Here is a 16,013-nt window from a genome sequence, read left to right as displayed (position 1 = left end):
CGATTACTGTGAGCAGGGCATTGTATAAGCACTTGGAAAAAAGAATAATGAAATATATTTGGTAGACACAATCCCTGCCCACAATGAGTTTACAGTCTTCAGAGGTGCTTTCTCAAGAGCTTAATGAAATGTGTTGCACTCAGAGAATGCATTGATCCTACTACAGTGGTATTTATAGGTAAACACTCTATGTAAAGTTCCGTTCTAAGCTCTTGGGAGGGTATAATAGTTACCCTTCATGGATTATGAGCCCTTCAAAGAATAGGTTCCATGTCTAATTCCCACTTATTACAGTGTTCTGAACACAGAAAGCACTTAATAAATACTGTTGCTACTGCCAAAGACATAATCCCTACCCCTAGGATCCAAATCAAGGTTTTAGCCAAAATCAGAAGGCTAATCATCAGCAGTGCCAAGCAGATGGTTTACCAAGGTAGGTGAGCTTTGATGACAATCTTTGATGTTGAATTGGTTAATAATAATTACTAATTGTGGTACTCCTTAAGTACTTATTATGTGGCAAGCCCTATACTAAGCACTGGGGAAGATATGAGATAATCAGGTCCCACTTGAGGCTTACAGTGCAAGTAGGAGGGAGAACAAGTACTGAATCCCTATTTTTCAGATGAGAGAACTCAGGCACAGAGAAGTGAGCTGATTTGTCCAGAGTCACACAGTGAGGATGAGGTCGAGCAGGGATAAGAGCCCGGGTCCTCTGACTCCCAGGCTCGTGCTCTTTCCACTTGGCCATGCTGCTTAATCGGCAATGTTTACTGACCATTCACTGGGCAAATCTGTGTCCTGCAAATTTAACAAGAGTTTAAGGACATCGCACACAAACTATGTGGTGTTGAATGATCTTAATGAATCTGGCTCTTTAGCTGGGTAACGCCATGGGAATTTGCTGTACGGATTTCTGCTGTAATTCGATCCTCTAATGCCAGCCTAGTCACCATACCTCGATCTCTTCTAATCCACTGCTGATCCCTTGCCCACATCCTCACTCTGGCCTGAAACTCCCTCCCCTTCAAATCTGACAGACCATCACTTTTCTCCCCCTTCAAAGCATTATTAAAATCCCATCTGCTCTTGTCTAGAGAAGAAACACAGCATAGTGGATAGAGCACTGGGCCTAGGAGTCAGAAGGTCATGAGTTTTAATCCTGGCTCCATCACTTGTCTGCTCTGTGACCTTGGGCGACTCACTTCATTTCTCTGTGCCTCAGTTATCTCATCTGCAAAAGGGGAAATGAGATTGTGAGCCCCATGTTGGACAGGGACTGTGTCCAAAAGTGTCCAGACCGATTTGCTTGCCAGTGCTTAGAACGGTGCCTGGCACATAGTAAGCATTTAACAAATACCACAATTATTATTATTAAAATTATTGACTAATCTCTCATTTCCCCTTCTCCCTCTCTCTCCTGCATCATCTCTGTCCTTGGATCTGTACCCTTTAGGCAGTGGATACTCACTTTGTCTTCCCTCAGTCGCCCAAAAGTTACCTACATATCCTTATTCTCTGCCATTTCCCAAGCACTTAGTACAGTGCCTTGCTCAGTGAGTGCTCAATAAATTGAATTCAATTCCCCTAAACTGTAATGTACTTCAATATCTGTCTCCCCTTCTAGGTTGTAAATTCCTTGTGGACAGGGAACACATCTGCCAACTCTGGTCTGGGAGTCAGAAAGATCTGGGTTCATTCATTCATCCCATCATATTTATTGAGCACTTACTCAATGTATGTAACTGTGTATAAAGCACTGTATTAAGCGCTTGGGAGAGTCCTCACTCTTGGCTTCAAAGCTCTCCATCACCTTGCCCCCTCCTACCTCCCCTCTCTTCTCTCTTTCTACTGCCCACCCCGTACACTCCGCTCCTCTGCCGCTCACATCATCATTGTCCCCCGTTCATGCCTATCCCGCCGTCGACGTCTGGCCTACGTCCTCCCGCTGTCCTGGAATGCCCTCCCTCCTCACCTCCACCACACTCACTCTCTTCCCCTCTTCAAAGCCCTACTGACAGCTCACCTCCTCCAAGAGGCCTTCCCAGACTGAGCTCCCCCCTTTTCCCTCTGCTCCCCCTCTGCCCTCTGCTCCTCCCCCTTCACCTGCCCTTAGCTAATCCTCCTTTCCCTCTGCTCCTCCTTCTTCCCCTCCTCTCAGCACTGTGCTCATTTGTATATATTTTTATTACTCTATTTATTTTGTTAATGAAGTGTACATCCCCTTGATTCTATTTATCCTGCTAATGTTGTCTTGTTTTTGTTTCATTCTGTTTTGCTCTGCCGTCTGTCTCCCCCAATTAGACTGTGAGCCCGTCATTGGGCAGGGATTGTCTCTATCTGTTGCCAAATTGTCCATTTCAAGCGCTTAGTACAGTGCTCTGCACAGAGTAAGCGATCAATAAATGCTATTGAATGAATGAATGAATGAGAGTACACTATAACAATAAACAAACACATTCCCTTCCCACAATGAGCTCACATTCTAGAAGGGGAGAGAGATATTAATTTACAACATAAATAAAAATAAAATAAATGGTATTTGTTAAGCACTTACTATGTGCAAAGCACTGTTCTAAGCGCTGGGGGATGCAAGGTGATCAGGTTGTTCCACGTGGGGCTCACAGTCTTAATCCCCATTTTATAGATGAGGGAACTGAAGCACAGAGAAGTTAAGTGATTTGCCCCAAGTCACACAGCTGGCAAGTGGCAGAACAGGGATTAGAACCCACGACATGTGACTCCCAAGCCCGGGCTCTTTCCACTGAGCCACACTGCTTCTCTGAGCCACGCTGCTTCTCTGCTTATTTATAAATAAATGAATAATATATACATACATGCCGTGGGGCTGGGACACAGGGGGCGAATGCTGGGAGGAAGTCGGGGGGCACAGAAGGGAGTCGGGAAGATGAGAGGAGGGACTAGTCAAGGAAGGTTTGGAGGAGATGTTCTAATCCCAGCTATGTCACCTGTCTGCTGTGTGACCTTGGACAAGTTGCTTAACTTCTCTGTGCCTCAATGACCTCATCTGTAAAATGGGGATTAAGATTGTGAGACTCATGCAGGACAGGGACTGGCTCCAACCCGATTAGCGTGTATCTACCCCAGTGCTTAGTACAGTGCCTGGCACTTTGTAAGCACTTCAAAAATACCATTACTCTCCCAAGCACTAAGTACAATGCTCTGCACACAGTAAACATTCAGCAGATACTGTTGACTAAGTTTGATTGATTGAATTCCACACGGAGATCATGCAGACAGTTTCTTTTTTTGACAGATGGCATCCTTGGGGTGCCTCCTGATTGGCATCCTTGACATTGCTGCTGTGAGAGGTGCTGCTGACTTGGGGCTCCTTGCACCCCAGGCCCTACCTGCCCCCAACCTGCCTCACTTTGAGGTGTAGGAGGTGGGGGTTGAAAAAACCTTAAAGGTTGTTATCGGTCAGACAATTTGTTAGCTGGGTCCTTAAAGTCAGGTTCATTCCCTCGTTCACTAAAAACAACTTCTTAAATACACAGTGCTCTCCAATTCAGAGTCCTGTGCCCAGCGTGACCCAGAGGCAAGAGCAAGGGTTTGGGACTCAGAAGATGTGGGTTCTAATCCCAGCTCCACCACTTGTCTGCTGTGAGACCTTGGGCAAGTCACTTCACTTCTCTGTGCCTCAGTTACCTCATCTGTAAAATGGAGATTAAGATTGAGAGCCCCATGTGGAACAGGGACTGTGTACAGCCTGATTAGCTTGTGTCTACCCCAGCATTTAGAACAGTGCTTGGCACATGGTAAGCACTTAACAAATGCCATAATAATTTTTATTATTCTTATTATCCTCTCTGATGCCCAGAGCTCACCATTCATTCATTCATTCATTCATTTGTATATATTGAGTGCTTACGGTGTGCAGAGCACTGTACTAAGCACTTGGAAAGTACAATTCAGCAACAAATAGAGGCATTCTCTACCCAACAATGGGCTCACAGTCTAGAAAGGGGGAGAATCTACTACATCTCTATGTCTCCCTTCTCTCACTTGGCATCATTTTTCTTCTCTCCCTTCCTCTCCTTTACCCTGTCTCTGCTTCTTATTTATTCATTCATTCAATCATATTTATTGAGCACTTATTGTGTGCAGAGCACTCTTCTAAGTGCTTGGAAAAGTACAATACAACAATAAACGATGACTTTCCCTGCCCACAACCAGCTCAAAGTCTAGATGGGGGAGACAGACATCAATACAAGTAAATAAAATTACAGATAGGTACATAAGTGCATTTGGACTGGGAGCAGGGAAGAGCAAAGGGAGCAAGGCAGGGCAATGTAAAAGAGAGTGGGAAATGAGGAAAAGTGGGGCTTAGTCTGAGAAGGCCTCTTGGAGAAGATGTGCCTTCGATAAGGCTTTTTAAGCAGGGGAGAGTGGTTGCCTGTCAGGTTAGAGGAGGGAGGGCCAGTGGCAGGATGTGAGTTAGGGGGTGGAAGTGAGACAGGCAAGATTGAGGCAGAGTGAGGAGGTTAACACCAGAGGAGCCAAGTGTGTGGGCTGGGATGTGGAAGGAGAGAAGCAAGATGAGGTAGAAGTGGGCAAGGTGATGGAGTGCTTTAAAGCCAGTGGAAAGGAGTATTGGGTTGATACAGAGGTGGATGGGCAACCACTAGAGTTTTCTGAGGAGCAGGGTGACATGTCTTGAACATTTTTTAGAAAAATGGTCCGGGCAGCAGATTGAAACGTAGACTGGAGTAGGAAGAGACAGGAGGCTGGGAGGTCAGCAAGGACGCTGATGCAGTAATCGAGGCTGGATAGGATAAGTAAGCGCTCAATAAATACTATTGAATGAATAAGTGATTGTATTAATAATAATGTTGGTATTTGTTAAGTGCTTACTATGCCACCGTTCTAAGTGCTGGGGCAGATACAGGATAATCAGGTTGCCCTACGTGAGGCTCACTGTCTTAATCCCCATTTTACAGGTGAGGTAACTGAGGCACAGAGAAGTTAAGTGACTTGCCCACAGTCACACAGCTGACAAGTGGCAGAGCCGGGATTTGAACCCATGAACTCTGAGTCCCAGGCCCGTGCTCTTTCCTCTGAGCCATGCTGCTTCTTTATGTCTTAGCAGTTTATTTGGAGAGGAAAGGGTGCATTTTAGTGATGCTGTGAGTGTGGGACAGACAGGATTTGGTGACAGACTGAATATGTGGGTTGAATGAGAGAGAGAAGTCAAGGATAACACCAAGGTTATGGGGCTTGTGAGACAGAAAGGATGGTGGTGCCGTCTACAGTGATGGGAAACTCAGGGATAGTCAGGAGGAGGACAGGGTGTGAGTGGGAAGATAAGGAGCTCCGTTTTGGACATGTTAAGTTTAAGCTGATGGGAGGACATCCAAGTAGACATGTCTTAAAGGCAGGTTGAGATACAAGACTGGAGCGGGAGAGAGAGAGAGCAGGGCTGGAGATGTAGATTTCATCTACATAGAAGTGGTAGTTGAAGCCATAGAAGTGAATGAGTTCTCCAAGGGAGTGGGTTTAGACGAAGAATGGAAAGGGACCCAAAAATGAAACTTGAGGGACTCCCCCCCACAGTTAGGGGGTGGGAGGCTGCGAAGGAAACTGAGAATGAACGGCCAGAGAGATGAGGATAACCATGAGAGGACAGAGTCAGTGAAGCTAAAGTTGAATAACATTTCCAAGAGAAGGGAGTAGTCGACAGTGTCAAAGGCAGCTGAGTGGCCGAGGAGGATTAGGATGGAATGGGAGACATTGGATTTAGCAAGAAGATCATTGGTGACCTTTTAGAGGGAAGGTTCTGTAGAGTGAAGGGGACATAAACCAGATTGGAGAGGGTCAAGGAGAGAACTGGAGGAGAGGAATTTGAGACAGCGGATGTAGATAACTCACTCAAGGAGTTTGGAGAGGAAAAGTAGAGGGGAGAAAGATCTGGGTTCATTCATTCATCCAATCCTATTTATTGAGCGCTTACTGTGTATAAAGCACTGTACTAAGCACTTGGGAGAATACAATATAACAATAAACAGACACATTTCCTGCCCACAATGAGCTCACATTCTAGAGGGAGAGAGAGATATCATCCCGTCTCTCTATTTCTGCCTCTTCTTTCCCTCCCTTCTCTTTTCCCTCTGTGCCTCTTTTTTCTTTCTCTCTTTCTGTGCTCCCCTTCTTTGCATTTCCCCTCCACCCCATTCCTTTTAGGTTTGAAGAATGCCCTATTAAAGATAAGATTTGTATACATGAATGGGAGTGAGGCTGGCATTGTTTATCTGTAAAGATATAATGAGCATTCCTATAAAATTCACATGCTAACTTCAGAGCTTGATGCCCAGTTTGATTTTGTCTCTTGATACCACATTCTTCTTGTAGTCCCTGTTCTAAAAATGCCATCCCATTCCTGACTGCAGTATGGCAGGCTGGTCCCCTGGCCACTGTGGTTTTCCAGCCATGCTGTTTTACTTTTCATTTTGCTTCACTGAGAATTTAAAAAGTTTCTAAATTTTTGCCATCTTCTCTTACTCTTTATGGTTCATGAATCACGACTGAGTCGACTGCTAAAGAAGTCGGACGTGAAAGCAGAGTTAGACCCAGATTTCATAGGGGGTCTATGACTGCTCTAATGATAATAATGACAATTCTGGTATTTGTTAAGTACTTTATGCCGAGCACTTTACTAAGCCCTGGGGCACTGTTCTAAGCACTGCTCTATACACTTTGGCTTATTCGTCTCTGTGTTTTGGGCAATATGTGTAGGTAGGTTCTGAGTTGGATCAAAAGTATTTTTTGAGTACCTTTTTTGTGTGCAGAGCACTACACTAAGTGCTTGGGGGAGTACACTGCAACAATAAACAGACATTCTCTGCCCACAATGAGCTTACCATCTAGAGGTGGGGAGACAGACATCAATACAAATAAATTACAGATATGTATAGTAATAATAATAATAATTATGGTATTTGTTGGGTATTACCATGTGCAGAACACTGTTTTAAGCACTTGGGAGACTACAGTAAAACAATAAACATTCCTTGCCCACAATGAGCTTACAGTTTAGAGCAGGGGAGACAGACCTCAATACAAATAAATGACAGATATGTACATAAGTGTTATGGCGCTATTAGGAGGGAAGAACAAAGGGAGCAAGTCAGGACAATAAAGATGAGAGTGAAACAATACTACTACTATTAATAATAATTGTGGCATTTACTAAGTTTTTTTTGCTAATTTCTTATTGTGTTCCAGGCACTATTCTAAGCACTGGGATGGAAACAAAGCAAATAGGGTTGGACACAGTCCCTGTCTCACATAAGGCTCACAACCTTAATCCCCATTTTTCAGCTGAGGTAACTGAGGCACAAAGAAGTGAAGTGACTTGCCCAAAGTCACACAGCAGACAAGTGGAACACCCAGGATTAAAACCCAGGTCCTTCTCACTTCCAGGCCTGTCTGTGCTCTATTCAATAGGCCACACTACTACTGAAGAGAATATTTTATGTTAGAGATGAGGGGTGGAGAAAATTATTCCTTTCCATCATTGGGTGCTTGGGGGAGAAAAATACAGTTAAGCATATTTGTCGATTGTTTACTGTGTACAGAACACTGTATTCAGAGCTTGAAAGACATGTTCCCCACGACAGTGAGCTTACAGTTTAGACAGACATTAATAGGAATCAATAAATTATTGATATGCAATTTAAGAGAATTAATAGATAAATTAGTACAGTTACTAGACATGATCCCTGGCCTCAAGGAGTTTACAGTCTAGTGGGACAGACAGACATAAAATACAAATAAGGAGGAAGTAATATTAGATTTACATTTTAAGTGGCAGTAGGTGGGGCATAAGGTGTATCACAAATTATTTATATCAATGTCTGTCTCCCTCTCTAGGATGTAACAATAATAATTGTGGTGTTTGTTAAGCACTTAGTTCATGCCAAGCACTGTATTAAGTCCTGGGGTAGATATGTGGGACTAATAGTTTAAAGGGGAGGGAGAACAGATATTGAATCTCCATTTCGCAGATGAGAAAAATGAGAAGCAGATAAGTTGGATGACTTACCCAAATTTTCATAGCATGCAAATGGCAGAGCCAGGATTAGAATTCAGGTCCTTTAATTCCCAGACCCATTCATTTTTCCAGTAGGCCACATAACTTCTTCTCGGAGGAGTGGAAGGATGTGGACAGAATGATGTTTTAGAAAAATGATCCGGGAAGCAGAGAGAAGAATGTATTGGAAAGGGAAAAGGCCAAATCTGAGGTGGCCCAAGTCGGCTAGATGCCTGGATTTCTATCCATGGAACATTCTGCTCATGGTGGACATAAAGTACAGTGCTTTGCACACAGTAAGTGCTCAATCAATACAATTGAATGAGTGAATAACAACAATTTAGGAATTTATGTCACAATATTATTCTAGGGGAACTTCCTGTATGTTCAAAGGTATAAATCAGCCTACACATGAATTCCTCCAAATTTGCCAACTCACACCATCTTTCCACCAGATCCTACATTCTTTTCTGTTAACATTCTTCACCCCAGTCAACCTGGGGAAAGTTTATTTTCAAGACAAGGATGAACCCACACAAGCTCTCCCTAGCAAGAGGCTGAGAGAGTTTCCTTCAATCAATTCATTAATAACATTCATTAAATGCTTACTATGAGGAGAACACTATACTGAACGCTTGGGAAAGCACAATACAACAGAATTGGTAGATGCAATCCCTGCTCACAAGGAAATTGTAGTCTCTGGAGGAGATAGATATTAAAACTTATTAGGGAGAGACGAAATAGTAGAATATAAGCATATTTATGTAAGTACTGTGGGGCTGGGGTGAGTATCAAAATGCTTAAAACTGCAGGAGCCTGGGTTTAAAAGGGGGAGGGATGTCTTTGCTGCCTAGAGAGGGAAAAAAAAATACTCCTGGACACTGGGCTTGTGATTCCTCAGGAGAAGGTAGGAGACAACAGCTAATCCTTTGCCCTCCTGCAGAACATCAGAATTTCTGGGTAATCAGGCTACACGCTGAATCACTTACAGCGTGATGTCAGATTTATTCCATGATGAGTGGAGATGATATCTCGATTCTCAAATATTCTCAGTAAAAGTTGGGAGGGGGTGGACAGGAAGAGTCAGGCCTGAAATTCTGCTCCTCTAGCCACAGCCCCCTATGGATTTTGCCTTTATTTTGCATATTTGTATTTTGTTTGTTCCCCAGTCCCTTCTCTTGATTAATGCTCTTAGACTGTGAATCCCCTGAGCGATAGGGACCTTGTCTAATTCCCACCTGTATATTCTCTTTCGGGCTTAGTTCAGTGCTCTGTCCACACTAAGCCCTTAATAAATACTATTCATTCATTCAGTTGCATTTATTGAGTGCTTACTGTGTGCAGAACACTGTACTAAGCACTTGGGAGACTACAATTAAACAATAAACATTCCCTGCCCACAATGAGCTTACAGTTTAGAGCAGGGGAGACAGACCTCAATACACATAAATAAATGACAGATATGTACATAAGTGTTATGGGGCTATTAGCAGGGAAGAACAAAGGGAGCAAGTCAGGGCAATGAAGAAGAGAGTGGGAGAATACTACTACTACTAACTGTGGCATTTGTTAAGTATTTACTTTGTGCCAGGCACTACTCTAAGCACTGGGATGGAAACAAGCAAATAGGGTTGGACACAGTCCCTGTCCCATACAAGGTTCACAGTCTTAATCCCCATTTTTCAGCTGAGGGAACTGAGGCACAAATAATAATAATGGTGACATTTGTTAAACGCTTACTATGTGCAAAACACTGTTCTAAGCACTGGGGGATACAAGGTGATCAGGTTGTTCCACGTGGGGCTCACAGTTTTAATCCCCATTTTACAGATGAGGGAACTGAGGCACAGAGAAGTGAAGTAACTTGCCCAAAGGCACACAGCTGGCAACCGGTGGAGCTGGGATTAGAACCCATGACCTGTGACTCCCAAGCCCGTGCTCTTTCCACTGAGCCACGAAGAAATGAAGTGACTTGCCCAAGGTCACACAGCAGACAAGTGGAACACCCAGGATTAAAATCCAGGTCCCTCTGACTTCCAGGCCTGTCTGTGCTCTATCCAATAGGGCCACACTACTATTGAAGAGAATATTTTATGTTGGAGATGAGGGGTGGAGAAAATGATCCCTTTCTATCATTCGCCAAAGACAGAGCCCGGGGCTTCCATTTTGAGTTCTCCTTAGGGCTTGGGAGTCAGAGGTCGGGTTCGAATCCCGGCTCTGCCCCTTGTCAGCTGTGTGACTGTGGGCAAGTCACTTCACTTCTCTGTGCCTCAGTTCCCTCATCTGTAAAATGGGGATTAACTGTGAGCCTCAGGTGGGACAACCTGATTCCCCTGTGTCTACCCCAGCGCTTAGAACGGTGCTCTGCACATAGTAAGCGCTTAATAAATAAATACCAACACTAGTCAGTTAATGATAATTATTCAGTGCTTACTATGTGCAGAACACTGTACTAAACTTCTGGGACAATACAATATAATAATAATATTAATAATAATTATGGTACTTGTTAAACACTTACTATGTGCCAAGTACTGTTCTAAGCGCTGGAGTAGTTACAATTTAATCAAGTTGGAGACAGTCCCTGTCCCACTCTTAATCCCCATTTTACAGATGAGGTAATGGAGGTCCAGAGAAGTGAAGTGATTTGTCCAAGGTCACAAAACAGAAATGTGGCAGAGCCAGGTTTAGAACCCATGTCCTTCTGACTCCCAGCTAGACACATTTCCTGCCCACAAAGAGCTTACAGTCTAGAAGAGTAGAACAATTTGGCCTCGTGTTTTTGCTGGGGGGAACACGGATCTCCAGACTGTAGGGTAGCACTTACTACAGTGATTTGTACACAGTAAGCGCTCAATAAATATATTGAATGAATGAGTCAATGAAAGATAGGGGCAGCCTTACCTCCTTACTCCTGGTGGAACACCGTTGTGGATAATGGTGGAGCAGGGAGATGAGCTGGAATTTTTATCAGTTGTATTTTTACTTGGCAAGGGGTTAGACCTGGTTTTCCTGGCATGTCCAACTTCAAATAAGGATGGATGAATGTCCTTAGGTGGCTGTTACTCGGAACATGGGACAATATATGCTGTGTGTCTGGATACATCCAGGTTTGATTTTATAGCCTGTAATTAGCCAACTGTAAACAGCTGCATATCCATAAAAACACAATCTTCCATCATGCCCATATTGAATTTTCAATTTCAGGATTGTGCTTGCACAATTCCAAAGACTGTTTGCAAATTTCATTTTTGCTGCATGGAATCACCCAAATGATGCATTTCCTCATGTCTCTCAGATGGCCCTTGGCAGGCTCACACAGTAGCCACGTAAGTCCCTTTGATGGAAGAGATTTCAAATAGCTCCCTGCAAAGAGCCTTCCCTTGCTGACTTGGAAGAGAACTGGCCACTCTCCTTGTGGACCCCACCCTGTCTTAACGTGTCACTCCTCACCCCATCCCCCTCAACGTTATGTCCCCGGCAGGGGCGAGAGGGTAGGGGAGGAATCTTCAGGCAACTGAGAAGAAGGTACCTTGAAGCTGTATTTCTCCCTATTCTCTCCCGCCAACCCCTCGGAACCAGAGAAACCCCAAGTGGACGGGGAAATGAAGAGAAGCAGAGTGGCCTAGTGGAAAGAGCCTGGGCTCAGGAGGCAGAGGACCTGGGTTCTAACCCCTATTCTGCCACTTGTCTGCTGTGTGACCTTGGGCAAGCCAGTTAACTTTTCTGGACCCCAGTTACCTCATCTGTAAAACGGCGATTCAATTATCTTTGTCCTACTTAGAATGTGAGATGTGGACTGTGTCTAACCTGATTAGCTTGCATCTACCCTGGTGCATAGTGCCGTGCCTGGTACGTGGTAAGTACGTGGTAAGTACTTAACAAATGCCAGTTGTTGCTTTTTTTCTTTTTTAAAGAGGGGCAGAAAGAGGGTTAAGAGAGCAGGACTCTTCTAAGACTCTTCTGGAACTGAGGAATAACACGGAAAGCTCTTCTCAGCCTGGGGGAGGGAAAGCACCAGGAAAGGAGAACAGAGGCTGAAATCAACCCCAGAGAGAATTCCGTTGGGACATCAGGAAGTGCTTCTTGATTGTCGGGATGTTTAAAGTCCTGGAACAGCCGATCGAGAAGGGAGTGATCGCGGTTGAAGGATCTGAGTTTGGATAGGAGGGGGAATGGATGATGTTTGGAAATGGGAGTGTGGCCAGTGCAGTTTCTGTGGTTGAATAGAATTTGGCGGCCTCACAATTTTTGTAAACTGTTTTCACGTTGGACAACTTCCCATTTTTTCCATTGGTTATCCTCTAAATTCTTGGGAGATCAGATAGATAAGGAAGACAACTAAGGTTTGGATTTTATTGATGTTGGCTTTGAAATGGTGGGGGAGAAAAGGGAAGGGCAAAGATTCCTTTAGACTGTAATCTCCTTATGGGCAGGGAGAGAAGCACTGTGACATAGTTTGTTCATTCATTCAATTGTATTTATCGAGCGCTTACTGTGTGCAGACCACTATACCACTTAATGAACTGAACTAACTGCACCCCTTCCAAAAGTTGTCTCAAATCTGTGCCCACCTGTCAGGGCCTTCCAAATCGCAATGCTGATTTTCACCAGAGGCTCTTTCATTCATTCACTCATTCAATTGTATTTATTGAGTGTTACTGTGTGCAGAGCACTGTACTGTTGGGCTTGGAAAGTACAATTCGGCAACAGGTCGAAACAATCCCTACCCAGCAACAGGCTCACAGTCTAGAAGGGGGAGACAGACAACAAAACAAAACGAGTAGACAGGCATCATTAGCATCATTTAAAGGGACAAAATTAAATGTGCCTGGGGTAGTGCAATAGAACAATATAACAGATATATTCCCTGCCCACAACGAGCTTATAGTCCAGAGAAAGAGGAGGTTGTTCCTTCCAGGAAAACCTTTGGCCTGGATTCTGTGTTGCTAGGGTTGACAATCATCTGATCAATCGATCAATAGTATTTTTTGAATGTTTTTTCTGTGTAGAGCGTGTCAATTCAGTAGACAAGAAGCAGAGGGGTGCAAGGAAGCAGTGGGAAGCAGTGTGGCCTAGTTGAATGACCACAGGCCTGGAAGTGAGAGGACTTGAGTTCTAATCCCAGCTCCTTCATTAATCTGCTATGTGACCTTGGGCAAGTCACTTAATTACCTCATCTATGAAATGGGGTTTCAACATCTGTTCTCCCTCTGACTTAAAATGTGAATCCCACATGGGACAGGGACAATGTCCAACCTGTTTATATTATATCTACCACAGTGCTTAGTACAATGCTTTGTACATAGTAAGTGCTTAGCAAGTACCTTTAAAAATAAAATGACTGCTCTCAAGGAGCTTACCATCTAGTTGGAGGAGATTGACCATAAAATGATAATAATAGTAATAACAAGTAGTTACAAGTGCTATAAGGGAGAAGAGAGGGGTGAGTACCTAAGTCCTTAGGGGGTGAGGACTCGAGTGCATAGGTGAGGCAGTAAAGAGGGAAATAAGGTGGAGAAAAAAAGATTAGCAGAGAAGGGTTGCTGGAGGAGACATTGTTTTTGTAGGACTTGGAATGTGGGAAAAGCAGTTGTCTTTGGATATAGAGGGGGAGAGAGTTCCAGATAGGAAGGAGGGTGGAGTAAAACGTGGACAGAGAAAGAGATGAGAGGGAAGCCCAGGGAGTAGATTGCTTTTCTATTCCAGCCTAGTCTGGAGGGAGGAAGTGTGGTGGCTTAGCTTCATTTAGCTTTGGTAGGTTAATAAAGGAAAATCAGTTTGGTTCAAGCTAATAATGATAATTATGGTATTTGTTAAGTACTTACTATGTGCCAAACACTGTTCTAAGAGCTGGGGTAGATACAAGGTAAACAGTTTGTCCCATGCGGGGGTCACCCTTTTAATCCCCACTTTACAGATGAGGTAACTGAGGCACAGAAAAGTTAAATACAAGGTCACACAGAAGACGAGTGGCGGGAACTGGGATTAGAACCCAGGTCCCCTGACTCCCAACCCGGTTCTCTTCCCACTAAGCCATGCTGCTAACAAAGATGAAGATGCACTGAAGGATTTACACTTTGAAGAATTATGACCTGTCGACTTGAATAAACGGGAAATAATTCTTCCTGCTGGTTTTGTTCCTCTATGAATCTTGAATCCCTTAACAAGGACTCCAGACTGCAGTGCAATGAAATAGCAGCACCCCTTCCAAAAGTCTTTGCAAATCTATGCCCACCAGTCAGGGGCTTCCAAATCGCAAAGTCAATTTTCACCAGAAGCCATTTAAAGGGACAAAATTTTGAGAACAAAGTCCTTTGCGCTAACAGTGGCACTGAAGGCCTAACTATCTGATGGGCCACTTATTCTCCGAAGCCTGATTATTGCTCTGGAGTAGGAGGAGGAGGAAGAGGAGGAATAGCAGTTATAACAGTAGTAATAGTAATAATGGCAACAGAAGTAATAATAATAATAATAATGATGATGGCATTTGTTAAGCGCTTATTATGTGCCAAGCACAGTTCTAAGCGCTGGGATAGAAACAAGATTATCAGGTTGTCCCTCTTGGGGCTCACAGTCTTGATTCCCCATTTTACAAATGAGGGAACTGAGGCACAGAGAAGTTCATTCATTCATTCACTCAATCGTATTTATTGAGCACTTACTATGTGCAGAACACTGTACTAAGCGCTTGGAATGTACAATTCGGCAACAGATAGAGACAATCCCTGCCCAGTGACGGGCTCACAGTCTAAAGGGGTGGGACAGATAACAAAGCAAAACAGAACAAAACAAAAACAAGACAACATCTTAATCCCCATTTGACAGATGAGGGAACTGAGGCCCAGAGAAGTGAAGTGACTTGCCCAGGGTCACAGAGCAGACAAGTGGCAAAATCGGGATTAGAACCCATGACCTCCGACTCCCAAGCCTGGGCTCTTTCCAATGAGCCTCGCTACTTCTCTAGTAACAACAGTAGTAGCAGAATAGTAGCAGCAATAGTTTGGGTAATAACAGGAGTCTTGTCTTATGCCGTCGAGTCGTCTTCGACCCATAGCGACGCCATGGACGCATCTCTCCCAGAACGCCCCACGTCCATCTGCCATCGTTCTGCAAGTGGATCCATAGAGTTTTCTTGGTCAAAATCCAGAAGTGGTTTACCACTGCCCCCTTCCATGCGGTCAACTTGGGTCTCCACCCTTAACTCTCTCCCACATGCCGCTGCCCAGTAAGGGAGAGTTTTGACTTGTGGCAGATTGCCTTCCACTCACTAGCCACTGGCCAATCTAGGAGTGGAATGGATATGACTTGCCCGACTCTCCCTCCTGTATTTGAGACTTGCAGAGTACTCTCTAGGTGCGACCCTGAGAGGGGAACTCTTATGTACATATCTTTATACTTGCTTTCCCCACCTCTACTTCATTTTAATGTCCATCTCCCCCACTAGATTGCAAGGTCCTTGAGGGCAGGGCTTGTGTCTACTGTGTCTATTTACTCTAGGTACTCTCCCAAGCCCCTCTCAGGGTTACACCTGGAGAGTTCCCAGTACTCTACCACTCTGGGCTACAGGAGGGAGAGTCAAGCAGAGGCCTATCCATTCCATTCCTAGCTTGGCCAGTGGCTAGCGAGTGGAAGGCCATCTGCTATAAATCAAAACTCACCCATGCTGGACAGCAGCGACATGGGAGAGAGTCGAGTGTACCGTGCGGAAGGAGGCAATGTTAAACCACTTCTGGATTTTTACCAAGAAAACTCTGTGAATCCACTACCAGAACGACTGCAGATGGGGAGCGGGGCGTTCTGGCAGAGATGTGTCCGTGGTGTCGCTATGGGCTGGAAATGACTCGACGGCTTAAGACAAGACTCTCCCAAAGACTTGGTACTATAGTCCAAACAAAGCGCTCAATAAATATCACTGATTGATTGACTGATTGATGGAAAACTCACTCTATAAGGACTGAGG

The 16,013-nt window shown here is 44.3% G+C and overlaps 1 non-coding gene across 1 annotated transcript; it reads left to right on the top strand.

Annotated features, from left to right (window-relative positions):
• The first annotated feature begins 15,563 nt into the window (after positions 1–15,563).
• Positions 15,564–15,701, top strand: LOC114817358. The gene has a single exon (XR_003765213.1). It is a non-coding gene; the product is annotated as a small nucleolar RNA SNORA7 (small nucleolar RNA).
• The last annotated feature ends 312 nt before the right edge of the window (positions 15,702–16,013 follow it).

The sequence above is a fragment of the Ornithorhynchus anatinus genome, chromosome 1 (genome assembly GCF_004115215.2).
Source record: "Ornithorhynchus anatinus isolate Pmale09 chromosome 1, mOrnAna1.pri.v4, whole genome shotgun sequence".
Lineage (NCBI taxonomy): Eukaryota > Metazoa > Chordata > Mammalia > Monotremata > Ornithorhynchidae > Ornithorhynchus > Ornithorhynchus anatinus.
This window is presented reverse-complemented; position numbering and strand designations above follow the sequence as displayed.